The sequence below is a fragment of the Elephas maximus genome, chromosome 3, assembly GCF_024166365.1.
Source record: "Elephas maximus indicus isolate mEleMax1 chromosome 3, mEleMax1 primary haplotype, whole genome shotgun sequence".
Classification (NCBI taxonomy): domain Eukaryota; kingdom Metazoa; phylum Chordata; class Mammalia; order Proboscidea; family Elephantidae; genus Elephas; species Elephas maximus.
In genome coordinates, this window is record NC_064821.1 from 182,864,461 (window position 1) to 182,877,108 (window position 12,648).

Sequence of the window (12,648 nt, forward strand, 5' to 3'; positions counted from 1 at the left end):
AAAATTTTGCTAAAGATCATTTAAAAGCAGCTGCAACAGTATATAGACAGGGAACTGCCAGAAATTCAGGCTGGATTCAGAAGGGATATCATTGCTGATGTCAGATGGATCTGGTTGAAAGCAGAGAACACCAGAAGGATGTTTACCTGTGTTTTATTGACTATACAAATGCATTCGACTGTATGGATCGTAACAAATTATGGATAACATTGCAAAGAATGGGAATTCCACAACACTTAGTCATGCTCATGAGGAATCTGTACATAGGTCAAGAGGCAGTTGTTAGAACAGAACAAGGGGATACTGATTGGTTTAAATCAGGAAAGGTGTGTGTCAGAGTTGTATCATTTTACCATACCTATTCAATCTGTATGCCGAGCAAATAATGTGAGAAGCTGGACTATATGAAGAAGAATGGGGCATCGGGATTGGAAGAAGACTCATTAACAACCTGTGTTATGGAGATGACACAACCTTGCTTGCTGAAAATGAAGCGGACTTGAAGCACTTACTGATGAAGATCAAAGACCACAGCCTTCATTATGGATTGTACCTCAACATAAAGAAAACAAAAATCTTCACAACTAGACTAATAAGCCACATCGTGATACAAGGAGAAAAGATTGAAGCTATCAAGGATTTCATTTTACTTAGATCCACAATCAATACTCATGGAAGCAGCAGTCAAGAAATCAAAAGATGCATTGCATTGGGCAAATCTGCTGCAAAGGACCTCTTTAAAGTGTTGAAAGGCAAAGATGTCACCTTGAAGACTAGGGTGCACCTGACCCAAGCCATGGTATTTTCAGTCTCATCATATGCATGTGAAAGCTGGGCAATGAATAAGGAAGATGAAAGAAGAATTGACACCTTTGAATTGTGGTTTTGGCGAAGAATATTGAATATTCCATGGACTGCCAAAAGAACAAACAAATCTGTCTTGGAAGAGGTGCAACCAGAATGCTCCTTAGAAGCAGAGATGGCAAGACTGCATCTTACGTACTTTGGACATGTTGTCAGGAGGGATCAGTCCCTGGAGAAGGACATCATGCTTGGCAGAGTACAGGGTCAGCAGAAAAGAAGAAGACCCTCAACAAGGTGGATTGACACAATGGCTGCAACAATGGGCTCAAGCATAACAGTGATTATAGGGATGGCACAGAACTGGGCAGTGTTTCATTCTGTTGTGCATGGGTTCACTATGAGTCCGAACTGACTGGACGGCACCTAACAACAACACAACGACAAATACACACACACACACACACATATAGAGAGAGAGAGAGATTTATATCAAGAAAATGGCTCACATGGTTTTAGATGCTGGAAGATCCCAACTCCATAGTTCAGACATCAGGCCGGAGGCTTCTTCTGACTCCCATTGCTGCAGGGGCTGACGAACCCAAGATCGGCAGGTCAGATGGCAGACCGCATCTCACAGGTTGTGAAAGCTGACGAATCCCAAGATTGGTGGTCAATATGTCAAACTACTGCTTCAAGTCCCAAGAACAGGAGGTCTGATGATAATGAGCAAGATGCAGGATCCAGAGCAAGCGAGCTTTGCCAGAAAGTCCATCTATTGGATGTAAGCCACACTCCCAAGGAAACTCCCTTTCACCTGCTTGGCTGTTTACAGCAGATCTCGTTATGGAGGTGATTACATTATATCAGAACTCATCATTGAGGTGATTATACCATTACATAACTGCCAAACTACATCATAACTGCCAAACCACTAAGAATTATGGCCCAACCAAGTTGACACACAACCTTAGCCATCACAACATCCATGCTGATATTTTAAGTATCCTCATTTTTGTTTTATCCACTCTGGTGGGTATAGCTGATTTGTATTTATCTTAGTCTACTTTTCAAGGCCTGTATCCTTGTTTCCAATATTATCATAATATATCCCGTGCTCTGAATGGGACCACAATAGTAGGTTGTAGACACAGTGGGAGAGAAATGTAGAATAAAATTAAAATTCATAAATAAGGCCAACTTACTGGTCTGGTAGAGACTGGTTAAACTCTCAAGACTATGGCCCTTTGACATCCTTCAAGCTTGGAACTAAAATCATTCCCGAAGCTCACTTTGTAGCCATACAATAGATAGGGCTATAAAATGAACAATAACACCAGTAAGGAATGTGCACCTCAGAACAGTCAACTGTATGAGACCTCAAGGTCACCATTTGCCTAAAAGCACAAATTAGAAGGATGGTAGGGGCAGGAAAGCAGGGTGAATGTGCATGAGGGGAGAGTGCTGACACATCCAGGGGTTTGTTGCCAATGTCATGAAACAAGCTGTGTATAAACTGCTAAATGGGAAACTAATTTGCTCCATAAACTTTCACCTAAACAACAATAAAGTGTTCAAAAAAGAAAATATAGGACACCCAGTAAAACTTGATTTTCAGATAAATTTTTAGTTTAACTGTGTCCCGTGCAAGTCTGTCTAATGCATGTACATCCCATATATGCCGATAATGTAAGCACCCATGCATGCTGTTGTTAGTTGCTGTGAAGTCGATTCCAACTTATGGCAACCCCATATGTGCAGAGTAGAGCCGTGACCTTTTGAAAGCAGATCGCCAGCCTGTCTTCCAAGGCACCTCTGGGTGGATTCGAACAGCTGACTTTTTGGCTAGTAGTCAAGCCATTTAACCATTTGCCCCACCCATGGGTTCTACCCCTTGCATACTTATACTAAAAAATTAGTTTTTGCTTATCTTACTTTCAAATTTAACTTTGCATCCTGTGTCCTGGTTGTATTCAGCAATCCTTCTCAAGAGTGATCGAATCTGGCCAGCACTCAGGATATTCCACAGGGCCATATCACCCAACCATTCCCTCACCACTCATCACTCTGTCTTGAGGTGTCTCTATCTGGTGATCTCCCCCGCCTATCAAGTACAGATACTAATTGGTCTTCATTTAACATGGTCAAATCTGGCAAAGAGTGACTTATATTCCCAAACTTTGTGGACACTCTGTAGGTAGAAATACTGAGTGTCAGCTAAAGACCAAAGCTATAGAAATTTGTAACAAATTCATCAAACTTAATTTATGAAATCAGTAACTCTAAATTATGAAATGTGAAAACAATTTTTTTCTATGTTCAAAAAATCTTTGTATTACGTAAAGTTTTCGATTTCTAAAAAAAAAAATAATTAACTATAGCTAAAAATGTTTTTTATGGGTTGCATGCGTATGAGAAGTCCTTGCACATCAATGCCCATATTTAAGTCAGAAAATTAAAACCAGTTTTGAAATCTAAATCTTTGCTTAATTACATAAAATACAGAGATTTTAAGTATACAATAAATTTTTTTAAATTGCACTTTAGATGAAGATTTACAGAGCAAATTAGTTTCTTATTAAACAATTAATACACATTGTTTTGGACATTGGTTGCCAACCCTACGATGTGTCAACATTCTCCCCTTCTTGAACTTGGGTTCCCCACTACTGGCTTTCCTGTCTCCTCCTGCCTTCTCTTCCTTGCCCCGGGGCTGGTGTGCCCTTTTAGTCTTATTTTGTTTGGGGCATGGGCCTGTCTAATCCTTGGCTGAAGTGTGAACCTCAGGAGTGACTTTAGTACTGAGTTAAAAGAGTGTCCTGGGGCCATACTCTCAGAGTTTCTCCAGCCTCTGTCAGACCAGTAAATCTGTTCTTTTTCTGTGAGGTAGAATTTTGTTCTACATTTTACTCCAGCTCTGTCCAGGACTCTCTATTGTGATCCATGTCAAAGTAGTTGGTGGTAGTAACTGGGTGCCATTTCATTGTGCTGGACTCAGTCTGTTGGAGGGTGTGGTAGTTGTGGTCCATTAGTCCGTTAGACTAATCTTTCCCTTGTTGTCTTTGGTTTTCTTCATTCTCCCTTGCTCCAGACAGGGTAGGACCAGCAGAATATCTTAGATAGTCGCTCATAAGCTTTCAAGACCCCAGAAGCTACTGATCAAAGTAGGATGTAGAACATTTTCTTAATCAACTATATTACGCCAGTAGAGCTAGATGTCCCCTGAGACAATAGTCCCCAGCCCTCAGCCCAGTAATTCAGTCCCTCATGGAGTTTGTCTATGAAGCTTCCATGACCTTGCCTTGGTCAAGTTGTGCTGACATCCCCAGTATTGTCAACTCTTACCCTTCACCAAAGTTACCACTCTTATTAGTGTCTTATTATTGTCTTATTAGTGTTTTTCCTTCCCCACCCTCATAACTATACCCTCATAACCATCAAAAGTTGTTTTTTTCTGTGCGTAAACCTTTTCATGAGTTTTTCTAATGGTGGTCTCATACAGTATTTGTCCTTTTGTGACTGACTTATTTCACTCAGTGTAATGCCTTCCAGATTCATCCATGTTGTGAGATTTTTCACAAAGTCGTCATTGTTCTTTATCATGGTATAATATTCCATTGTGTGTATGTACTGTAGATTGTTTATCCATGCATCTGTTGATGGGCACTTAGGTTGAGTGCATCTTTTTGCTATTGTGAATAATGCTGCAATGAACATCGGTGTGCATATGTCTCTTGGTGTGATGGCTCTTGTTTCTGGAGGATATATTCCCAAGAATGGGATAGCTGGATCATATGGTATTTCTATATTTAGCTTATTTTTAAGGAAGTGCCATAGGTTTTCCAAAATGGTTGTACCACTTTACTTTCCAACCAGCAGTGCATAAAGTTCCAATCTCCCAGCAGCCTCTCTAACATTCCTTATTTTCTGCTTTTTTGGTTCATGCCGGTAATGTCGGGGTGAGATGGTATCTCATTGTAGTTTTGATTTGTGTTTCTGTAATGGATAGTGATAGCCAGCATTTCCTAACGAGTCTGTTAGCTGTCTGGATGCCTTCTTTGGTGAAGTGTCTGTTCATATCCTTTGCTCATGATTTATTTTCCTTTGAACATTTTTTGATTGGATTATTTATCTTTTTTTGTAGAGGTGTTGGATTTTCCTATAGATTTTAGAGGGTTAGACCTATGTCAGGTTTGTCATAGCCAAATTTTTTTTCCCAGTCTGTAGGTTCTCTTTTTACTCTTTTGGTGAAGTCTTTTGATGATGTTTAACTTTTAGAAGATTCTAGTTATCTAGCTTATCTTCTGGTGTTTGTGTATTGTTAGTTATGGTTTGTATGTTATTTATTCTGTGTCTTAGGATCTCTAGAGTTGACTCTATTTTTTCTTCTAAGATCTTTATCATTTTTCATTTTATATTTAGGTCATCGATCCATTTTGAATTGAATTTTGTGTATGGTGTGAGGTATGGGTCCTGTTTTATTTTTTTACAGATGGACATCTAGTTTTGCCAGCACCATGTCTTAAAAAGACTGTCTTTTCCCCATTTAGTGGACTTTCGGCCTTTGTTGAAGATCAGGTGACTGTGGGTGAATGCGTTTACATCTGAGTTCTTGATTCTGTACCGCTGGTCAATGAGTCTGTCATTGTCCCAGTGCCAGGCTATTTTGACTACCATAGCTGTATAGTAGTGTCTAAGTTCAGGTAGTGTGAGTCCTCCTATTTTATTCTTCTTCAGTAGTGCTTTGCTTATCCAGCGCTTCTTCCCTTTCCATATAAAGTTAATGAATGCTCTTTAAAGAATGTTCTTGGTATTTGGATCAAGATTGCATTGTATTTCTAGATTGCTTTGGGCAGAATTGACATTTTCACAATGTTGAGTCTACCTATCCATGAGCGTGGTGTGTTTTTTCATTTATGTAGCTCTCTTTTTGTTTCTTGCAGTAGTGTTTTGTAGTTTTATTTGTATAGGTCTTTTACATCCCTCTTCAGATTTATTCCTAAGTGTTTTTTTTTAGAGACTATTAAAAATTGTATTGTTTTCCTGATTTCTTTTTCATTATCTCTTTATTGGTGTCTAGGAATCCAACTGATTTTTGTATGTTTATCTTGTATACTGCTGAATCTTTCTATTAGTTCCAGTTCTCTTGTGCAGCCTTTTGGGTTCTGTATGTATAGTATCATATAATCCACAAGTAGGGACAGTTTTACTTCTTCCTTACCAATTTGAATGTGCTTTATTTCTTTTTCTTGCCTTATTGCTCTAGCTAGGACTTCCAGCACAATGTTAAATAGAAGTGGTAATAAAGGGCATCTTTGTCTTGTTTCTGTTCTCAGGGGGAATGTTTTCAGCCTCTCTCCATTAAGAATGATGTTGGTAGTTTATAAAGAAAATGTTCTACATCCTACCTTGGTGAGTAGCATCTGTGGTCTTAAAAGCGTGTGAGTGGCCATCTAGGTAGGATACTCCACTTGTCTCACACCTTTGGGAACAAGAAATAATGAAGAAAACTAAAGACACAAAGGAAAAATTAGTCCAAAGGATTAATGGACCACATCTAGCACGGCCTCCACCAAACTGAGTCCAGTACAACTAGATGGTGCCCGGCTACCACCGCTGACTGCTCTGACAGGGGTCACAATAGAGGATCCCAGACAGAGCTAGAGAAAAATGTAGAATAAAATCCTAAGTATAACAATGATTATAAGAGTGGTGCAGGACAGGGCAGTGTTTCATTCTGTTGTACATAGGGTCACTATGAGTCTGGGATGACTCGATGGCACCTAACAAAAACAACATTATCTATTTCTAACTACAGAACATATTCAGATGATATGCATCTTCTTTTAACTGAGTTGTTTAGATAAACAGCAAAGAGAAGATTGTTTTTTTTTTCGTGTGTGTGTGTAAATGTAGCACTTGTACAGATATTCATTTATGGAAATATATAACCCTAGAAAACTACTCTGGATTATTTCTGGAATATGAAACAAAGGGTTGCTAATGTCTCAATCTTTTCCATTATTAAGGCATTTTTACTCTTATTTAGGTATACTTTTTAAAGCCTTCAAATTAGCACCAATTTTAAACCAATTTCTTTTTCTAACCAAGTAAATGGCAGTTACTCCTACTTGCATACATCATTTTCCAGAATGGATATTTTGCCCAAATAAAGCACGTTTTCAAAGAACAAATTGCATTTCCACTTGACTTCCACTATAATACTGAAAAGCCATTCACTGAAAAATGTGAATACATGATAAAGCTGAAAATTTGTAAGGAATATTTATAGTGTACTTATCAATTGAATATTTCTTTCAGATTTTGCACTTGCATTTCAGCGTCACAAATTCCTTCTTTTCCTGGGTAATGTGGTATTACTCACAGCTCCTGTAACTAATTTCTTACCTTTCTCCTTTCTTCATTGACTATTAACAAACCTAGTCTTTTCATGCTTCATCCATTGGTGGAAACATCTACCACATGGAGTCTCTTATGAATATTCTTTAAAATTTGATAGCACAAGGTAATATGAAATAAATGTACGATTTAATGACCGTTATCATTGATGTACCAAATTGCTTAAAATGTATCTTTTTGCTGGCCTTGAAAATGAAACTCATTTTTCCATATCCCCAAATAAGTAATGTTTGTGTATGATAATACAAGATAGTACAATATGAAATAAATGTGTTATTTAATGAATTTTATCATTGATGTACCATATGGTTTAAAATGTATCTTTCTGCTGACTTGGAAAATGAAGCTTATTTTCCATATCCCAAAATAAGTGATGTTTGTGTGTGTTTTATTGATTTTGTATTCGTTTTTTAAATTTTGTTTCTAATGTATGGTTTATATTCATTTCGTAAAGTCTTTAGAGAATTATTATGAAGGTTTTGGGGTTTTCACGATTAGAAGGAAGTTCTATGAGTACATGGTCTTTCTTTTCACCCTTGTAAATTCCAGCCTGGCATATAGCACTAATACTCAAAAATTAGTGACTAAATTATATTTATCAGACCAGAAAACTGAAGAGCACAGTGGTTGTGAAAGGTCCACACTGAATTCAAATTTTACTTCCCACCTAACAAATGGAAACCCTGGTGGCGTAGTGGTTAAGTGCTATGGCTGCTAACCAAAAGGTCGGCAGTTTGAATCAAGGTTTTATTCTATTTCCCAGGGTCTATAATTTCATCATCTGATATACATACAAAGCTGGTAAACTTTCTAGCTCATACTAAACTTTTAGGCATTTATTATTGAAGACATCTCCTGGAAACTGGAATTTGGAAGAGAGTGAGGTTTGGATAGGCATAAACAGTGTTATAAAATGAGCAGAGGGATGGAAGTGAGAATGAGAGTGGTATATTTCTAGAATGTAGGAGACACAATTTGTGCTGGGATTGTTTCTTTTTTAAAAGATTTCGTTGTTATGAAGAACATACACCAACTCAACAGTTTCTACATGTACAATTCAGTGACATTGATTACAGTCTTCGAGTTCTGCAACCATTCTCATCCTTCTTTTCTGAGTTGTTCCTCCCCCATTAACATAAACTCACTGCCCCTATCATGGATTGATTTGTGTCTCCCAAAATTATCTGTCAACTTGGCTAGGTCATGATTCCCAGTATCGTATGATTGTCTATCATTTTATCATCTGATGTGATTTCCCTATCTGTTGTAAATCCTATCACTACAATATAATGAGATGGATTATTAGTGGCAGTTATATTGATGAGGTCTACAAGATTAGATAGTGTCTTCAGCCAATCTCTTTTGAGATATAAAACAGAGAAGCAAGCAGACAGACATGGGGAGCTCATACCACCAAGAAAGCAGTGCTGGGAGCAGATCGTGTCCTTTGGACCTGAAGTTCCTGAGCTGAGAGGCTGCCAGACCAAGGGAAGATTGATGACAAGGACCTTCCTCCAGAGCCAAAAGAGAGAAAGACTTCCCCTGGACTGATGCCTTGAATTTGGACTTGTAGCCTACTAGACTGTGAGAGAATAAATTTCTCTCTGTTAAAGCCATCCACTTGTGGTATTTCTGTTATGGCAGCTCTAGATAACTAAGACAGCCCCCTAAGATTCCTACCTAATCTTTCAAGTTACTGTTGTCAATTTGATCCCATATGCATAGTTCTTAAAAGAGCATAATGCTCAAAGCAGAAAATTTTGACTAGCTTAGCTAGGCTGGTGTTTGGTTTTAAGAAGACTTCAGGGATAATTTTGGTTTAACTTTTAAAGATTATCTCAGGACAACAGTTTTGGGGGTTCATCCAGCCCTCATGGCTCCAGAAAGCCTGGAGAAGGAAATGTTCTTGATGAGAGGCATAAATGTTTGTCAAAATTCATTGAATTGGTAGGCAGAGCCAACATGGCACTATAGACAGAAGCACCATGCCATTCCTTTACAGCAAAGACCCGAAAAGCTAAGAGAGATACAAATGTCAATCCTGGAAACCTAAGCATTGAATGAAGGTATAAAGAACTCAATCAAGCACTGAATGGAATAAGAAACTGAACTGACAGAGAACAGAGAAGAAGGACAGCTATGAAATGGGAGTCCCGTACTAGCTAACGTGGCACAGATTCACCATTACAGACCTCAGTCACCAAGAACAGAGGACAGAGAGTATGTGAAGGCAACTTCATGGAGCTCCCATCAGGAGACAGAGAACCTGCTCCACACATTGCATCCTCTAGCTTCCCTCCTGCCTATCTGCACTGCACTCTGAGCGCTTTACCCTCAAGCAGCATCGGCACGGACGATGGGACCCCACCCTGCACTGTCCCCCAGGCTCATCCCATTGGCCACAGTAAGTGCCACAAACAACCCATTCCCACCCCTCACCCACCTGGACCTGCCCTGTTGAACCACGGTTGAGTGACGAGCCTTGCCCATCTGGACAGGGTGGTAAGAAGTACTCTACTCACAGACAAGCAAGCAAAAACTCGTGCCCAGCCCGCCTGCCCAGACATAATGAAATAAAACAAAAAAAAACAGGATGAAACAATCAATAAATGAAGAAAATAATTCCTGAATGTTCCAAAGACAGCAGACAACATCAAAACACATTAAAAAAAGGGAGAGGATGGTTCCAGAAAGTGACCAAAATAAAATACCTGATGAACTTCCAGTAGAAGAAAAGGCACTGAAACTACATGATAGGGAATTTAAAACGCTAATATTCAGGGCTCTACAAGACATGAAGGAAAACACAGAAATAAGAAAAAAATAGACAAAATCATGGAAAAAAGGACAAAACCAGGGAAAACACAGACAAAGCAATGGAACAATTCAGGAGAATAATACAGGAACAAAACGTCAAAATAAACACTAGAAATCATACAAAAACGGCAACTAGAAATTCAAAAGATAAACAAGATTTCAGAAATGGACAGTGAATAGAAGGTTTTAGGAGTATATTTGGAACAATGGAAAAAGAGATCAGTGAAACTGAAGACAAATACTTGGATACCACCTTGTTTGAGGAAAAATCAGAGAAAAGAATAAAGAAAAATGAAGAAACCCTGAGAATGATGTGGGATATAATCAAAAGCAAAGGTTTGCATGTGATCAGAACAGGGGGGCAAAACAGAAAACAGAACATCACTGAATTTTTGCTGACTGAAAACTTTGATAATATTATGAAAGATGAAAGAAGCTGAAAGAACTTCATATAGGATAGATCCTAAAATAAAACAACCAAGACATATCTTAATCACACTCACCAAAATCAAAGACAAAGAATCCTGACAGCAGCTAGAGAAAAAAGAAAAGTCACATACAAAGGGGAAGCAATAAGACTATACGCTCTGATTACTTGGCAGAAACCATGCAGGCAAGAGGCAATGGGATGGCGTATATATAAAATCTTGAAGGAAAAAAATTGCCAACCAAGAATAATATATCCTGCAAAACTCTCACTCAGATATGATGGTGAAATTAGGATATTTCCAGATAAACAGAAATTAAGGGAATATGTAAAAACCAAACTTACAAGAATTATTAAAAGGAGCCCTTCGGTTAAAGAACCAACACCACCAGACAACAACCTGAATATAGGAAACAGGACAGCATCGGCCAGACACCAGCCTAGGTAATGAACTCTCAAGGATAAAACAAAACTAAAACATTTACAACAGGGGACCAGAGAGGTCAATCTGTAAATGATAACAACACCAAAACAATAAAAGACAGAATAAACAGTGTAGGCATAGAACTTTCAAACGGAGAGGAAGTCAAGGTGATATCAAGTAATAAAAGTCTGGTTTAAACATAGGAAGAAAGTGGTAAATTTCAAGGTAACCACAAAGAAAGTTAACAAACCTACTCATCAAAATAAAGAAGAAAAACATAAAGTCTTGGTAAAAACAAAATCTACAAAAACAAAAGAAATGAAAACATAGTCTACAACCAAAGAAATTCAGCTCAGGAGAGCAAGAGGAACAAAGAAAATGTCAGCACCTCACCAAAAAAAAAAAAAAAAGTCTTCAAGGTGACATCTTTGCTTTTCAACACTTTAAAGGGGTCTTTTCCAGCAGATTTGCTCATTGCAATGCAATGCATCTTTTGATTTCTCGACTGCCGCTTCCATGAGTATTGATTGTGGATCCAAGTAAAATGAAATCCTTGACAACCTCAATCTTTTCTCCGTTTATCGTGATGTTGCTTATCGGTCCAGTTTGAGGATTTTTGTTTTCTTAATGTTGAGGTGTGCTCCATACTGAAAATTGTGGTTTTTGATCTTAATAAGTGTTTCAAAGCCTCTTTACTTTCAGCAAGCAAGACTGTGCTATCTACATATCGGAGGCTGTTGATGAGTCTTCCTCCAATCCTGATGCCCCATTCTTCTTCATATAGTCCAGCTTCTCATATTATTTTCTCAGCATACAGATTGAACAGGTATGGTGAAATGATACAACCCTGACGCACACCTTTCTGACTTTCAACCATGCAGTATCTATCTCCTTGTTCTGTTCAAATGACTGCCTCTTGATCTATGTAAAGGTTCCTCATGAGCACAATTAAGTGTTCTGGAATTCCCATTCCTCACAATGTTACCCATAATTCGTTATGATCCACAGAGTCGAATGCCCTTGCATAGTCAATAAAACGCAGGTAATCATCTTTCTGGTCGTCTCTGCCTTCAGCCAGGATCCATCTCACATCAGCAATGATATCCCTTGTTCCACGTCCTCTTCTGAAGCCGGCTTAAATTTCTGGCAGTTCCCTGTTGATATACTGCTGCAGTTGCTTTTAAATAATCTTCAGCAACATTTTACTTGTGTGTGATATTAATGACATTGTTGGATAAATTTTTGCATTTGGTGGGATCACCTTTTTTGGGAATAAGAGTAAATATAGATCTCTTCCATTCAGTTGGCTAGGTAGCTCTCTTCCAAATTTTTTGGCAGAGATGACTGAGTACTTCCAGCGCTACATCTGTTTGATAAAACATCTCAATTGGTATTTCGTCAATTCCTGGCGCCTTGTTTTTCTCTAATGCCTTCAGTGCAGCTTGGACTCCTTCCTTCAGTACCATCAGTTCCTGATCATATGCTACCCCCTGAAATGATTGAAGGTTGACCAGTTCTTTTTGGTATAGTGACTCTGTGTATTCCTTCCGTCTTCTTCCGATGCTTCATGGGTCATTTAATATTTTCCCCATAGAATCCTTCAATATTGCAACTCGAGGCTTGAATTTTTTCTTCAGTTTTTTCAGCTTGAGAAATGCAGAGCGTGTTCTTACCTTTTGGTTTTTCATCTCCAGGTCTTTTCACATGTCATTATAATATTTTACTTTGTCTTCTTGAGCCACCCTTTGAAGTCTTCTGT